Source organism: Rattus norvegicus, chromosome 17 (genome assembly GCF_036323735.1).
Source record: "Rattus norvegicus strain BN/NHsdMcwi chromosome 17, GRCr8, whole genome shotgun sequence".
NCBI classification, from domain to species: Eukaryota; Metazoa; Chordata; class Mammalia; order Rodentia; family Muridae; genus Rattus; species Rattus norvegicus.
The window spans coordinates 64,886,761-64,900,673 of record NC_086035.1 but is presented as its reverse complement, the minus strand read 5'-3'; the positions used below and the strand labels follow the sequence as shown (position 1 = coordinate 64,900,673).

At 40.1% G+C, this 13,913-nt stretch overlaps 1 protein-coding gene across 11 annotated transcripts in view; it reads right to left on the bottom strand.

Annotated features, from left to right (window-relative positions):
* The window catches only part of Chrm3 (cholinergic receptor, muscarinic 3), a 462,074-nt gene that overhangs the window by 257,949 nt on the left and 190,212 nt on the right, over positions 1-13,913 (bottom strand). The window lies entirely within an intron of this gene.

Here is a 13,913-nt window from a genome sequence, read left to right as displayed (position 1 = left end):
TCTGTTAGACTGAGAGACCCCGCCTCCGTGAATAGAGTGGAAGAGCAGTGGAGGATGATTCCTGACATCAACCACCTCGGATTTAAAATTCAGAAAACATGTGCACCAATACACATGTCAACACACACACGTTCACGTACACACACACACACAGCACACATACGTGCACACACAAATTCATGCAACACACACACACACAGAAATGGAAACAACGATGACCAATATTTTCTGATAGCCAAGGCTCACCTCCTGCCTGATGTCCTAAAACAGAAACTAAAGGCTCCCCGTGGCTCTAGTATTAAATAAGCAGAGGTGATTCACTTCTGTATAAGCAATTCTCAGGGGCTCGTCAGGGAAGAGAGACTGTCAGATGGCAGTCTGTTTTCTCTTAGAAAGACCTACCCATATTTTAGATTTTGACAAGTTCCAGTATCTCCAAAGGTCTCACTTTTCTTTTTGAAAACATGAGATAAAACAGTAAACCTGGAGTATATAGGAGAGAAGCAGTGCATAGAAAGAGTTATAGAAGCTAGAAGTCACCATTGCTATTTAATGTGATCTCCCCAGAGTGTATTAGCGATGGTTCACTATGTCATTTTCCTTCCAGATATTTGCCAGAGCTGAGCTCCCTTGTCTGGTCTATGGAGGCTTTACAGAAATAATGCCTGCATTTCAGACTTGAGAGGCCAGGTATAGACAGAGTACTGGGGATGAACCTGAGGGGAGTTGCCGAGGAAGGAGAAGTGGGAAAGTGTACACTTTGAATATTGGTTCCAAATTGAGAAGTAAAATAAATTGATATGGGAATAGTTTAAGTCTTATAACAACAGTTTTTCTGAGACCACCTTTTAAAACTATGATTGAGTTGGGAGATAAAGAAAATAACTAGGCTCGTTAAACATCTCATTATTAACATCAAACCCAAGCGGGCATGAGTACTGAAAATTGTGCCAGCCAAATATCAATATAGCCATTCTCCCATTGTATTGGAGACTCGAATTGAAACCTTTTTGGCTAATAGGTATTTTCATTTAAATATAATACCCTGGAGTTTGAAAATTTCCACAAATCCTATGTGTCTGGACTATTGATCACTGCAACAGTTATTTTCAGAATTGTGAAAATTACACACCGATTTGGGGAGTGGTGCATATTCTAAACATAAATAAGCCTAAAAATACATAAAATATTCTGTGATGTGTGTAGTCTGTATGTGGCCAATATGCAACACAGAGGACCAGTTTTGAGGGTCTGAGGTCAAACTGAGATCACATTCCAGGTTTACTCATGTAGCCATTTTGCCAGTCTATATGATTGTCCTTTAGCCACACATAATATGTGTTCTACTAAGCTAAGAGAATATATATTTAAAATATTTTTTAATTGTGTGTGTGTGTGTGTGTGAGCCTCTGTGTGTGTGTGCGCATGCGTGTGTGTATGTGTGTGCGTGTGTGTGTGTGTGTGTGTGCACTTGTGTGTGTTTTAAGTTGAGGTCAGAAGAGGGCATCATATCCGCTGGAGCTGGTATTATGCACTACAGGCGTTAGACACTTGGCATAGGTACTGGGAACTGAATTCAGGTCTCTCTGCAAGAGAAGTGATTGTTCTTAAATGCTGAGTCATATTTTCAGCCCCAGAGAATAAATATTTTGTTGGACACGATAGAAGTTAGTATTTCTATCAGCTTAGGGCAGTTTGGATCAGTGGCAAATTGAGACATAAGGAAAGAAGTGACAGAGATCAATCTGTAAATAAGCATTATAATTCTGAACATTACTTTGACACACACTAAGCAGGCCCTGATAGCTACCTGACTGTGTCACACTGATGATGTAACAATTCTAAGCTAAGGTGCTGTCTAAACTCTTATACAATATGTGGCACAGTTACTTTTCATCTTTTTTTTTTTTTTTATCTTCCATGCTTTGCTGTGCCTCATTCTAAAGGATAAGTATGGTCATGAATGTTTTTATCCAACACAGTTACTTTCCCGGCTTTTGTGTCTCTTCAGATGCCAGGGCACAGGTTAACTTTTGATGCATATCACCGGCTTGTTTTAGCCACAGACTTCAAGACAGCACCGATGGGCTACAGGGCTATTTGAATGATGCTTCTTTCGGGGCACCTTTCCTAATTACGACTGTCAGAGCTTCTCTCTGATGAGAGCCTGCAGTCGTGGTGTGGGCTGACGGGGTGCACATGTGTGAAAGGGAGGCACAGAGAGGCAAAAATGGGATGAAATGCACACACATGTCAGACGTCATGGAGAGACATAGTCAGAGACATGAATAGACACAACAGAAACTTGATATTTTTCCTTGAAGAGTTATGGCTCCTTTGTTTTTGTTCCTTACGCAGTGATAGACCTTTTCCTAAAATCACTATATATGGAAGCTTAATCCTGCAGGCTTCTTTTCTTTCTGTGTATATCCTAGGGACCATGAACTCTGATTTATTATGTGGTACTTTACCTGGACTACATTTCAAAGATACAAACTGTGTGTGCATGTGTGTGTGTGTGTGTGTGTGTGTGTGTGTGTGTGTATGTGTGTGCGTGGGCATGCATGTGTGGGCATGTGTGTGTGTGTATGCCGCATGCATGTGTGATCATAACTTTTATATATGTATATATGTATACACATATACACATACACATACACATATGCATACACATATACATGCATAAACCTACATTCAAATATGTATAAAGTTACATATATGTATATATGTATGTATAGCACCTAGATTTGTTCCTCTCATGTCACGTGCAAATGTGCTGGTGTTAGAAATGCTTTCTCTGTCATAAGTCATGAGCTGGTCCATGGAATTAGGCTCCAGCAAGGAAGATGTGAACTGCGGGAGGAGCAAAGGTTTGGCTTCATGTTTCATGTACGCATCACCTCCTCACTTCTCACTGCCGGCATTCTCCTAAGAGCACCGGGTGAGCCATGGAAAAGGAGGGCACGGCGCCCTGAATCCCATCTGCCAGTTCTGTAAGAGTTTCATGCAGCACTCTCTTAAGCTCAAGTTTACACGCAACATGGGCTTACTCATTCCATATAGTTTACAGAAGTTGTGCTGTCGGTTTTTTTTTTTTCACTGTAATTTTATGGTAAGGGGATTGTATGGGTCAAGTTTCACTGCCACAATTGAGGAGGGGAAACTGAGTCCCCAGGAAGTTAGGTTGATTTCCCACTGGTGGGATTTGATGCTGACCTGTCCAACTCTAAATCCAGAACCATTGTGATCATCTTCATGGATTTCCCAGTAAGTTAGGTTCCCACCCTCCCAAGGTAAGTTCCTGTAGAATCCAGAGGATAGTGAGAAGTCCTTAGGGTATATGCTTTTAGTGGGCACAAAGGAAGCCTGAAGAAAAAGGAATTAGAAAATCATAATTTCTCAGAGTAATAGGACAACATTTCTCACAGTTTACAGGAGAGTTGAATTGGCAGGCAGTGAGGAATAGGCTGTCTTCTGTTTATCTCTGGGTCTGATTGCTTTCTCCTTATCTGTCTAAAGAGGAGGGCATGCAATTTACAGAATGAGAAGTTCTCTCACTTAAAGAAGATTGGAAGCCATAAAGAGGACTTTGACAAAGGTTAAAAAGTACAAAAATCCTTGATTGATACGAAGGGTAATCCAATCATCAGGTACAGCTACGTTCATAAAATCAACTAATGAAGATTCAGCAAACACAGTCCAATCAAAGGTGTCATTTTGTTTTCAGACAGACTTCTCCAGTTTCCTTTCTGTCATAGTGCTAGTACCCTGTGGACAAAAGGATTTGCTTGGTTCCCAAATCCAACTTAGAGTCAATTATTACAGGGAAGTCAAGGCAGCAACTTAAGCATCACATCTACAGTCAAGAGCAGAGGGAATGAATGCATGCATCCTTATTTGGTTGCCTCATCTCAACTAGACGTCTTCTGTTTCATAACCGTTCAAAACACTGCTGAGGGAATGGTGCCGCTTACAATGGGCTGAATCTTCCTATGCACATTAATAATCAAGACACTGTCCTCTGACCTTGCCATGCCCACGGGCAAACTGATCTGGATAGTTTCTAAGACTTTCTTCCCGAATGATTCTAGGTTGTGTCAAATTAACAATTAAAGCCAAACTACAAACAGATGAATTGAAATACAAATTAGAACCCTGGCACCTGATTCCTTAAGAACCTTTTCGAAAGTATAACTTCAAGACGGTCCTTTGAAAGGGTGAAAGGTGAGATCAGAACAAAGGGGCTTCTGGTGCTGAAGATCTTTAAGCAGAGAAACAAACTGGTTGCCAGGTTCCTGAGACAATAACAGAGTCACAGTTGAGATCCGTCGAGCCTCCACATCCTCTGGGTCCACAAGAATAATTCATTTACATGCAATAGAATCTTTCATGTGGTACTGAGAAATGACTAAAATTTATTACAATTTCTACTCATCCTCTAAAGCGCCAATCAATTTGCTTAAGTATAAACCTGTTAGTGATTTGTTTTCAGTGAGAGGTGCGAGAGGCTGCTGTACTACACAATGTTGTACACAGTTATACCCGCTCCGTGAAACTGTTGCTCCATTCAGAGAGAAATGGCTCCTGTTAAGCTTTCTGTCAGACAGATAAACAAATGAACACTTGTAAGCCTCAGGTGCGGCTGCCATCCCATGACGTAGTTGCTCATAGGGAAGCCATACTAGAAAAATTAATAAAACAGAGTTCTTCACATTTAATAAGCGTAATGAAAAAAATAGCTCAGTTTATAAGTTGCATATTTTTGTCTCCTGCTAACATAGCCTTCATTACACCACTTTCATTCTGTTCCATTCGCTTTGGTAATTTTGTTGATGGGGAGGGGGAAATACTGACCTAAAAATCATTTACCTTTTTACAAAGGTTCGTTCGAGGGTTCGGAAGCTAAAGCACAAGTTGTAGTTTTCAGAGGGAAAACGGTTAGAGTTTCTTCTTAAAAAGAAAACCATCCAATGGAAAAAGATAGCATTTTCAGCAAATGGTGCTGGTTCAACTGGAGGTCAACATGTAGAAGAATGCAAATCGATCCATGCCTCTCACCCTGTACAAAGCTTAAGTCCAAGTGGATCAAGGACCTCCACATCAAACCAGACACACTCAAACTAATAGAAGAAAAACTAGGGAAGCATCTGGAACACATGGGCACTGGAAAAAATTTCCTGAACAAAACACCAATGGCTTATGCTCTAAGATCAAGAATCGACAAATGGGATCTCATAAAACTGCAAAGCTTCTGTAAGGCAAAGGACACTGTGGTTAGGACAAAACGGCAACCAACAGATTGGGAAAAGATCTTTACCAATCCTACAACAGATAGAGGCCTTATATCCAAAATATACAAAGAACTCAAGAAGTTAGACCGCAGGGAGACAAATAACCCTATTAAAAATGGGGTTCAGAGCTAAGCAAAGAATTCACAGCTGAGGAATGCCGAATGGCTGAGAAACACCTAAAGAAATGTTCACCATCTTTAGTCATAAGGGAAATGCAAATCAAAACAACCCTGAGATTTCACCTCACACCAGTGAGAATGGCTAAGATCAAAAACTCAGGTGACAACAAATGCTGGCGAGGATGTGGAGAAAGAGGAACACTCCTCCATTGTTGGTGGGATTGCAGACTGGTAAAACCATTCTGGAAATCAGTCTGGAGGTTCCTCAGAAAATTGGACATTGAACTGCCTGAGGATCCAGCTATACCTCTCTTGGGCATAAACCCAAAAGATGCCCCAACATATAAAAAAGACACGTGCTCCACTATGTTCATAGCAGCCTTATTTATAATAGCCAGAAATTGGAAAGAACCCAGATGCCCTTCAACAGAGGAATGGATACAGAAAATGTGGTACATCTACACAATGGAATATTACTCAGCTATCAAAAACAATGCCTTTATGAAATTCATAGGCAAATGGTTGGAACTGGAAAATATCATCCTGAGTGAGGTAACCCAATCACAGAAAAACACACATGGTATGCAGTCATTGATAAGTGCCTATTAGCCCAAATGCTTGAATTACCCTAGATGCCTAAAACACATGAAACTCAAGACGGATGTTCAAAATGTGAATGCTTCACTCCTTCTCTAAAAGGGGAACAAGAATACCCTTGGCAGGGAATAGAGAGGCAAAGATTAAAACAGAGACAGAAGGAACACCCATTCAGAGCCTGCCCCACATGTGGCCCATACATATACAACCACCCAATTAGACAAGATGGATGAAGCAAAGACGTGCAGGCAGACAGGAGCCGGATGTAGATCGCTCCTGAGAGACACAGCCAGAATCCAGCAAATACAGAGGCGAATGCCAGCAGCAAACCACTGAACTGAGAATAGGACCCCCGTTGAAGGAATCAGAGAAAGAACTGGAAGAGCTCGAAGGGGCTTGAGACCCCATATGTACAAGAATGCCAAGCAACCAGAGCTTCCAGGGACTAAGCCACTACCTAAAGACTATACATGGACTGACCCTGGACTCTGACCCCATAGGTAGCAATGAATATCCTAGTAAGATCACCAGTGGAAGGGGAAGCCCTTGGTCCTGCTAAGACTGAACCCCCAGTGAACGTGATTGTTGGGGGGAGGGTGGCAATGGGGGGAGGATGGGGAGGGGAACAACCATAAAGAAGGGGAGGGGGAGGGGTTAGGGGGATGTTGGCCTGGAAACCGGGAAAGGGAATAACACTCGAAATGTAAATAAGAAATACTTCAGTTAATAAAAAATTAATAAAAAAATAAAAAAATATATATAAAAGAAAACATCTAAGTGTTTTTTTCAGAGCACAGGGGGTGTAGATACTGGAGTCAGAGTGTGGTAGGGATCCTGCCTCTGTCGATTTTGCCAACCAAGGGTGTCTGTCTGTCCTCTTTGTACCTCAGTTTGCTCTTTTCTTTTTTTGTTTTCTTCATCTTTATTTACTTGAGTATTTCTTATTTACATTTCAATTATTATTCCACTTCCCGGTCTGGTTTCTGGGCCAACACACCCCTAGCCCCCCTCCATATGCACTTCCCCTCCCCATCCTCCCCCCATTACTGCCCTCCTGCCAACAATCACATTCACTGGGGGTTCAGTCTTGGCAGGACCAAGGGCTTCCCCTTCCACTTCTTAACCACAGTCAGTGCCAGTTGCGGAGAAGCATGCTCTTCACCTTGGCCCCGAAGGGGCTGATGCAGGAGGACTCTTGTGAATTTAAAGTTAATCTCGCCTAAGTGGAGAGACCCACCACTCAAACACCTAAAAGCTAATACCCCAAAATCACAACACACAATCAGCTATAAGAACTCAATTGTTTTCATCTGCAGGAAAGAACTACAGCCATGCCTGGTAAGCTGTGTGCTCTTCAATCTCAGCTATCATAGTGTCCACATAAAGTTACATTGCTTCATAAATGGATTAGCAACTGCAGCAGCAGCTTGATAATAATAGCGAAAGCTGGGGGACTTTAGCCATGGGACTTTAGCAGGTTGCTGTCGAACAAATTTCACTCCATCGTGACTATACAGAGGACAAAGGTAGCTAGAATCAAGGAGAATGCATCATAGTACCTGGAACACAGATACTGATATTAGAATTGATTAGTGCTTTGTAGTGTTCCTTTAAGACCAATTTTAATGGCCATAAAAATTTAGTTAGAAGAATATGTGGATAAAAGGTGACTGGGGGCCCGGAGAGACAGTTTAGTCAGAAAAGTGCTTGCTGTACAAACAAGGAGACCTGTGTTTAGATCCATAGCATCCATGTAAAAGTCTAGACACGGTGGTATGTACCACAGTCCTAGGGCCTGCTGGGGAGATGGAAATAAGTGGATTCCTGAAGCTTCCTGTCCAGCTACTCTATGCTAATAGACAAACTCCAGGTCACTGACAGTCCTTATCTCAGAAAATAAGTTGGAGAGTGATGGAGAAAGACACCTGACATTAACCTCTGGCTTCATATGTGCATGTACATGTACACCACATATATAAGCATGTGCACACACACACAGACACACACACAGGTGATTGCACTGTGAGATACTGAATGCGAGCTGTGATTTATATTTTTAAAAATATATATACATATATATGGTTTGTGTTCGTGCAGAACTGTTAAACTAAATAATAAAAACAGCCCAAGAGAAACCACAGAGGTAGCATTTCAACGGACACACCACCAAAGAGTGTCTGTAGATAGTTCAGGATGATGCATCAGTCCTTACAGACGCGGCATAAAGACAACAGGTGTCACTGAGAGCTCACTAGAACAATGAAAATTAATCTTAGCCATGCAATTTCTGCAGGTGGTGGGAAAACAGAACCCTGCCTCCCCCAGCCTTTGGTTCTGGGAATGCCAAGTGTCTATGTAGCCTTTGGAAAATAGTTTGGCACCTTCCTGAAGGGTTAAACAGGAGTATACACTTGACTTAAACAATCTTCTCCTTGGTCTTAAGCCCAGTAAGAGAAGTGACATCATTTCCCCATAAAAAGACATAGATGTGCTTGTTTGTAGAGTTACTTCACCAACCTCACTCTAGAAATAAGTCAAACTTCTGTTAAAGTGAATGGGAAAATAAAGTGGCATATAGTTGTAATAGAATTAGTACTCATTAACACAAACTCTCAAAATAGTCAAGTATGAATGTCTCCAAGAAATTATGCTTGAAAGGAGCAATGTAAAAAAAGATAACATTTGGTGTAATTCCATTTTTTCATAACATTCTAGAAAATTCTAGAAACTTCCAGAAAACCTGAGGGACATATTGTCTGCCACGTTTACATTGGTGGCATGTCTATGCGAATGTCAAAACTTCCAATCATTCTTTAATATATGCAGCTCATAGCATTTTATCTATTTCCATTGGAGCTCAAAAAATTCTTCATCTGTAGGTTTCAATGAGTATTATTTCTAGAATCCTGCAGTTACGCCAAATAGAAAAATAAATAGGATTCTCTAAGAAAAATTATTTCAAACTGCAATAGTACATTGGTGAGGTTAGAATTCTTCTTGAAGCAGAAATTATACCTAACAGTTTAACATTTATACATCTATTCTGCTAACCCCTCCAAATATACATACATGCATGCATGCATGCATACATACATACATACATACATACACACACACACATGTTTTGGGCAAGAGTAGCTATGTGATGCTTCTTTATATGGAAGTGCCAACATCTCTGACTTTAAGACACACAGAAAAAACCTAAATAGAGGGAAATACCTACGTAAGAAACACATCAGCAAAGAAGCATTTTGTCAGACTGGCTCTTTGCAGAAACTCTATTTATTAAATCAAACAAAAGTCTAGTTAGACAGTAAGTATGCAGGGACTCTCCCATGAAGAATCTCCATGAACAACGAGGGAGGCATATGGGTCGAGCACATAAGGTCTCAGACGGCAGAACACTTGGGTTGTACCTCCATGTGCTGGGACGCTCACTGAGGAGTCTCAGCTGGCAAGAAAGGAATCCTGTTTCTTTGTAGCTAAATGCTGTTAAAATTCAATTAGACAGAAGCTTTAAAAATTTCCTCCAACACTATATTTGATATTGGCCATGAGTACAATTTCTTCTGTCTATTGCAATTCAGGGATAAGCCTATAACATAATATATTTAAAACCTTATAAAGTATGGGTGCACCTTTGTTTACTAGTAAACATTTCTTGTAGTGAAAAGTGACTTTCCTTTTAAAATACATAAACAGACCCCGGGTGTAGTGACACATGCCTGGTATTCTAGCATGTGGGCATTGGAAGAAGGAAGAGCCCAAATCCAGGTCCAGCCTCAGTTACATAGAAAGTAATGAGTGTGAGATCAGACTTGGCTACATCAGACTCTCTCTAACCAGCAATCAACTGCACAAACCAAGATGAAATGCATAAGAAATGCATAGTGAGCACACTCCTTAATTTTAAACCCCAAATAACTTATGCATATTGATGTAGCTATCATAAAACAAGCAAACAAAATACGAAGCATAATAGATTTTCAAACTTCTTTTTTCTTTCTTTTTTTCAGAGCTGGGGACCGAACTCAGGGCCTTGTGCTTGCTAGGCAAGCGCGATTTTCAAACTTTTAAGAGGAGCAAAATAATGCAGCTATTTCCTCTTATTGTCAGGTCAGGGGACTCCTTCCAAGATCCCAATGGATGCCTCAAATCACTAACAGTGGCACGCCCTGCATAGACTGATGCACGCACACACACACACACACACACACACACACACACACACACACACACACACACATACAATTTCATATCATAACAAAGGTCCCGGAAATACTTTCTAGGATACAGAATAATGTAGCTGTGTGATGAGCTGACTTCTGAGCCCTGTGGAGTAGCACTAGGCTCCCATTTAAGGATTATTTGTACAGGATCATTATAATGTTGCAAGGGTTGATGGTTAACCAAGATGGCTCCTGAATGACTTATGGGGTTAGCATGAATCTCTAGATAAAGGTGTGATTCAAGTCCAGGTTGGGACTGAATTCCATGATCACACTGATGCTTTTACTACTCAGGACAGCATGCAATTTAAATTTTATATATTGTTTATTTCTAGAATTTTTTATGAAGTGGGTTTAGATTGTGCTTGATTATAGGTGATTGAAACTGGAGGATACAAACCCATATGAAGAGGGATTATAATATTTAAAGGCATCCAAGCTGAATCTCCTTTATTTCTTCTGATCTGCTCTGGTCCCACACCTCAATTCACTGGAGGTTCTTGGTCTTGGCCACGCTCTACCTCCTTTAATTGTTTAGGGTGTCCAGACTCCTGCCATTGACAGGATCAATTTGATGGGAACATCTCTCTTACTCTGTAGATGTTCAGTTTTATACTCACACAGCAATCTAGTAGAGGCATAGAATTTCTCTCTGAGCTTTTATGGTTTATTCAATGAAAATAGTATTGCATCCTTCCCAATTTTGTTGCAAGGAATAAATACACAGATATAACTAGTTTTCTTTCCCTCTTCCTGTTCTTTCTGTGCTGGGGATTGGTCCAGGTCCTTATATACTCAGGGAAGCAGATGACCACTCGGCTACCAAGCATTTCTAAAATACATTATCTCCTCAGTTTTCCATGAGAGACATTTGGTTGGTTTTCTCTAGATAGGGCTAAAGCAGCGGACCTTTTTATTTTGTCTCGTGCTTCTCTGAACGTCACAAAGAACAGCAACAGTGAGCTCCCAGGTTTTGAATGTGCTACAGCTGACTTCTGTTGAAAAAAGTATCCATGGTGGAGTAGGCTGGGGTAGTTTTCACATCAAGGAATAAATTCCAAAATTAATTTGCAGTGCACATGCAGTGGAAGGGTTGATTTAAAGCAAGCCTTTTAAAGGTTTGGTTTCCCATATTAATGGCATTCCAGAGAAATAAACATTGTAAATGTGCAAAGATTTATCAGTCCTCCAAGAAGGGAAAAAAAAAAACTGAGTTTTTCCCCCTTCAACATTCCAAATTCTTGAAGCAATGGACTCTTTTACTAATTTCAGTCTCCTATATTACCTAGGAATGTACAAGCTAAGAGCACAGCCTGCTTGCTGAGTAAGAAAGGTGTCCATGTATTCGGAGTTTGACTTCGAAATATTAAAATTGAGTTAACCCATTCAGTTACCATAAGCCAGGCAAACTCCAAGAACCTTGAGTGTTCTGATTTCGCACAGCAGCCTCATGCAGGTGGAGGCATCTTCATCATCACCATCACCACAGCCATTATTACCACCATCACCACCATAACCACCACCACCACTACCACCACCATTCTCATATGGAAGAGAGCAGCATCCACAGTGAACAAGTAATGTGTCCCAGGAAAGAACAAGGTTAACTTGCTGTATTTGACTATAGTAGATGAAGGCATTTTAATTATTCTTCTCACAGGGAGATTTACTCTGTTGTTTGAGTTTAGAAATAGACACATTTTTACATGAATGAACTGCTGGCAGTGAGGAGAAGCAAAACTACATAGGTGAGAGAATTCAGGGTCATACTGAGGAGGGACCCAGTGTGCAGCCTGGGGCTTAAGTCTTGGCTACCTATGTGGTGGCTTTTATTTTTTTACCCTATCTATCTATCTATCTATCTATCTATCTATCTATCTATCTATCTATCTTCTATCTATCTATCTATCTATCTATCAATCCATCCTATCTATCTATCCTATCTATCTATCCTATCTATCTATCTATCCATCTATCTATCTATCTATCTATCTATCTATCTAAATATCCTATCTATCCTATCTATCTATCCTATCTATCTATCTATCTATCTATCTATCTATCTATCTATCTATCTAAATATCCTATCTATCTAAATATCCTATCTATCTATCTATCTATCTATCTATCTATCTATCTATCATCTATCTATTTTTTGGCATTCTGGATATTTTGAGGTCATCAAATGAACAATTTGGGGGCTTTCTTGAACTTCTTGCTTTCATCTGTGTAAAGGTCCAACTCAACACCGTAGCACTTTAAAATTCTTTACTTAGTTTAAATATCTTGCAAATTGGGTGGTATAGCAACCAACTTAGAGCACACTCAGCCTTTAGGTATGAGAGTCTCTTTATATTCCTAGAAACTATTAAGACTTATTTGTTTGTTTGTTCTTGTTTGCTTGTTTTACGGTGTTGGGGATTGCATCCAGGGCATTTTTGTGTGTGCAATTCTACATCTTCTCAGGGTTGACAGGTAGTTCTGTCCCTCAGGAAGATGATTAGTTTTTATTTTATTTTACTTTATTCTATTTATGTCACTGGAATTTCTTTTAACCAGAGATTCCTTTGGCTAGAAATCTCATGAAAATTTTGGCCAGTGACCTGAGGAAGCATTCATTCCAAACATCATTCATTTAATGACAACTACCATGAAGTGGGAGGAAGGCATGTGGTCCATAACCATAAACTCAGTTAGGGACTGGTTCTTCCTCTTTCTTCTATTCAAAAACTCTGAGAAGATGGCTTGATTGAATTTCAAATCAACATAGCTCTTAAAATATGCAGACATTGGCTTTGGTCAGCTGTAGAAGACACAAAATCTAATTTCTTCATGTTTTTATCACCAACATAGGAGAGGCTCAGAAGCACTCCCCTTCTACTACCAATGAACTATCAGTTAATGGCTGCTAGTAGAGAGGATGCAATTTTCTTTAATGCTGTAGCCAGTGGCAAGTTCCTCAAGCTCCATTAAAGAACTCATCCATGCAACTGACACACAAACATATACACACACACATACACACACACATACATGCATGCACAGACACAAGAACATTAAGGTAGGAGAGGCCATGATAGGAAGAAGGGTTTCAGAGGAGGGGGAGGAGAGAGGATAAGGGGTGTGTGTGTAAATATGATATTTCATTATATATGCATGAGATTGTCAAAGAATCAAAAATGAGATATGCAAATGTCTTCAGGCCTTATAGCTTTGAAATTCACAGAAATTCACACATGTGATCTGATCTGTATCATACTCACAAATACTTAAAAATGTTAGCTGACTGAATTTTATTTCTTAGGGTTCTTCCTGCTTCCTCCCCTGGGAAGAAATTCAACCTTTAACTAACTTCTTAAGACATAACTAACTTCATAATACTTATCATAACTTCATAAATCTGGGCTGGAGAGATGGCTTAGCAGTTAAGAGCACTGACTGCTCTTCCACAGGTTCTGAGTTCAAATCCCAGCAACCACATGGTGGCTCACAACCATCTGTAATGAGATCTGATGAAGACAGCTACAGTATACTCATATACATTAAGTAAATAAATCATTAAAAAAGTAACAATCCAATTCTTCTATTAAAATCATTACCGTTAAATAAGGTATGTTGGTTAAAAATGAAGAGAATCTCTCTGAAATGAACCTGAATACTCAGAGATCACTAAAGTA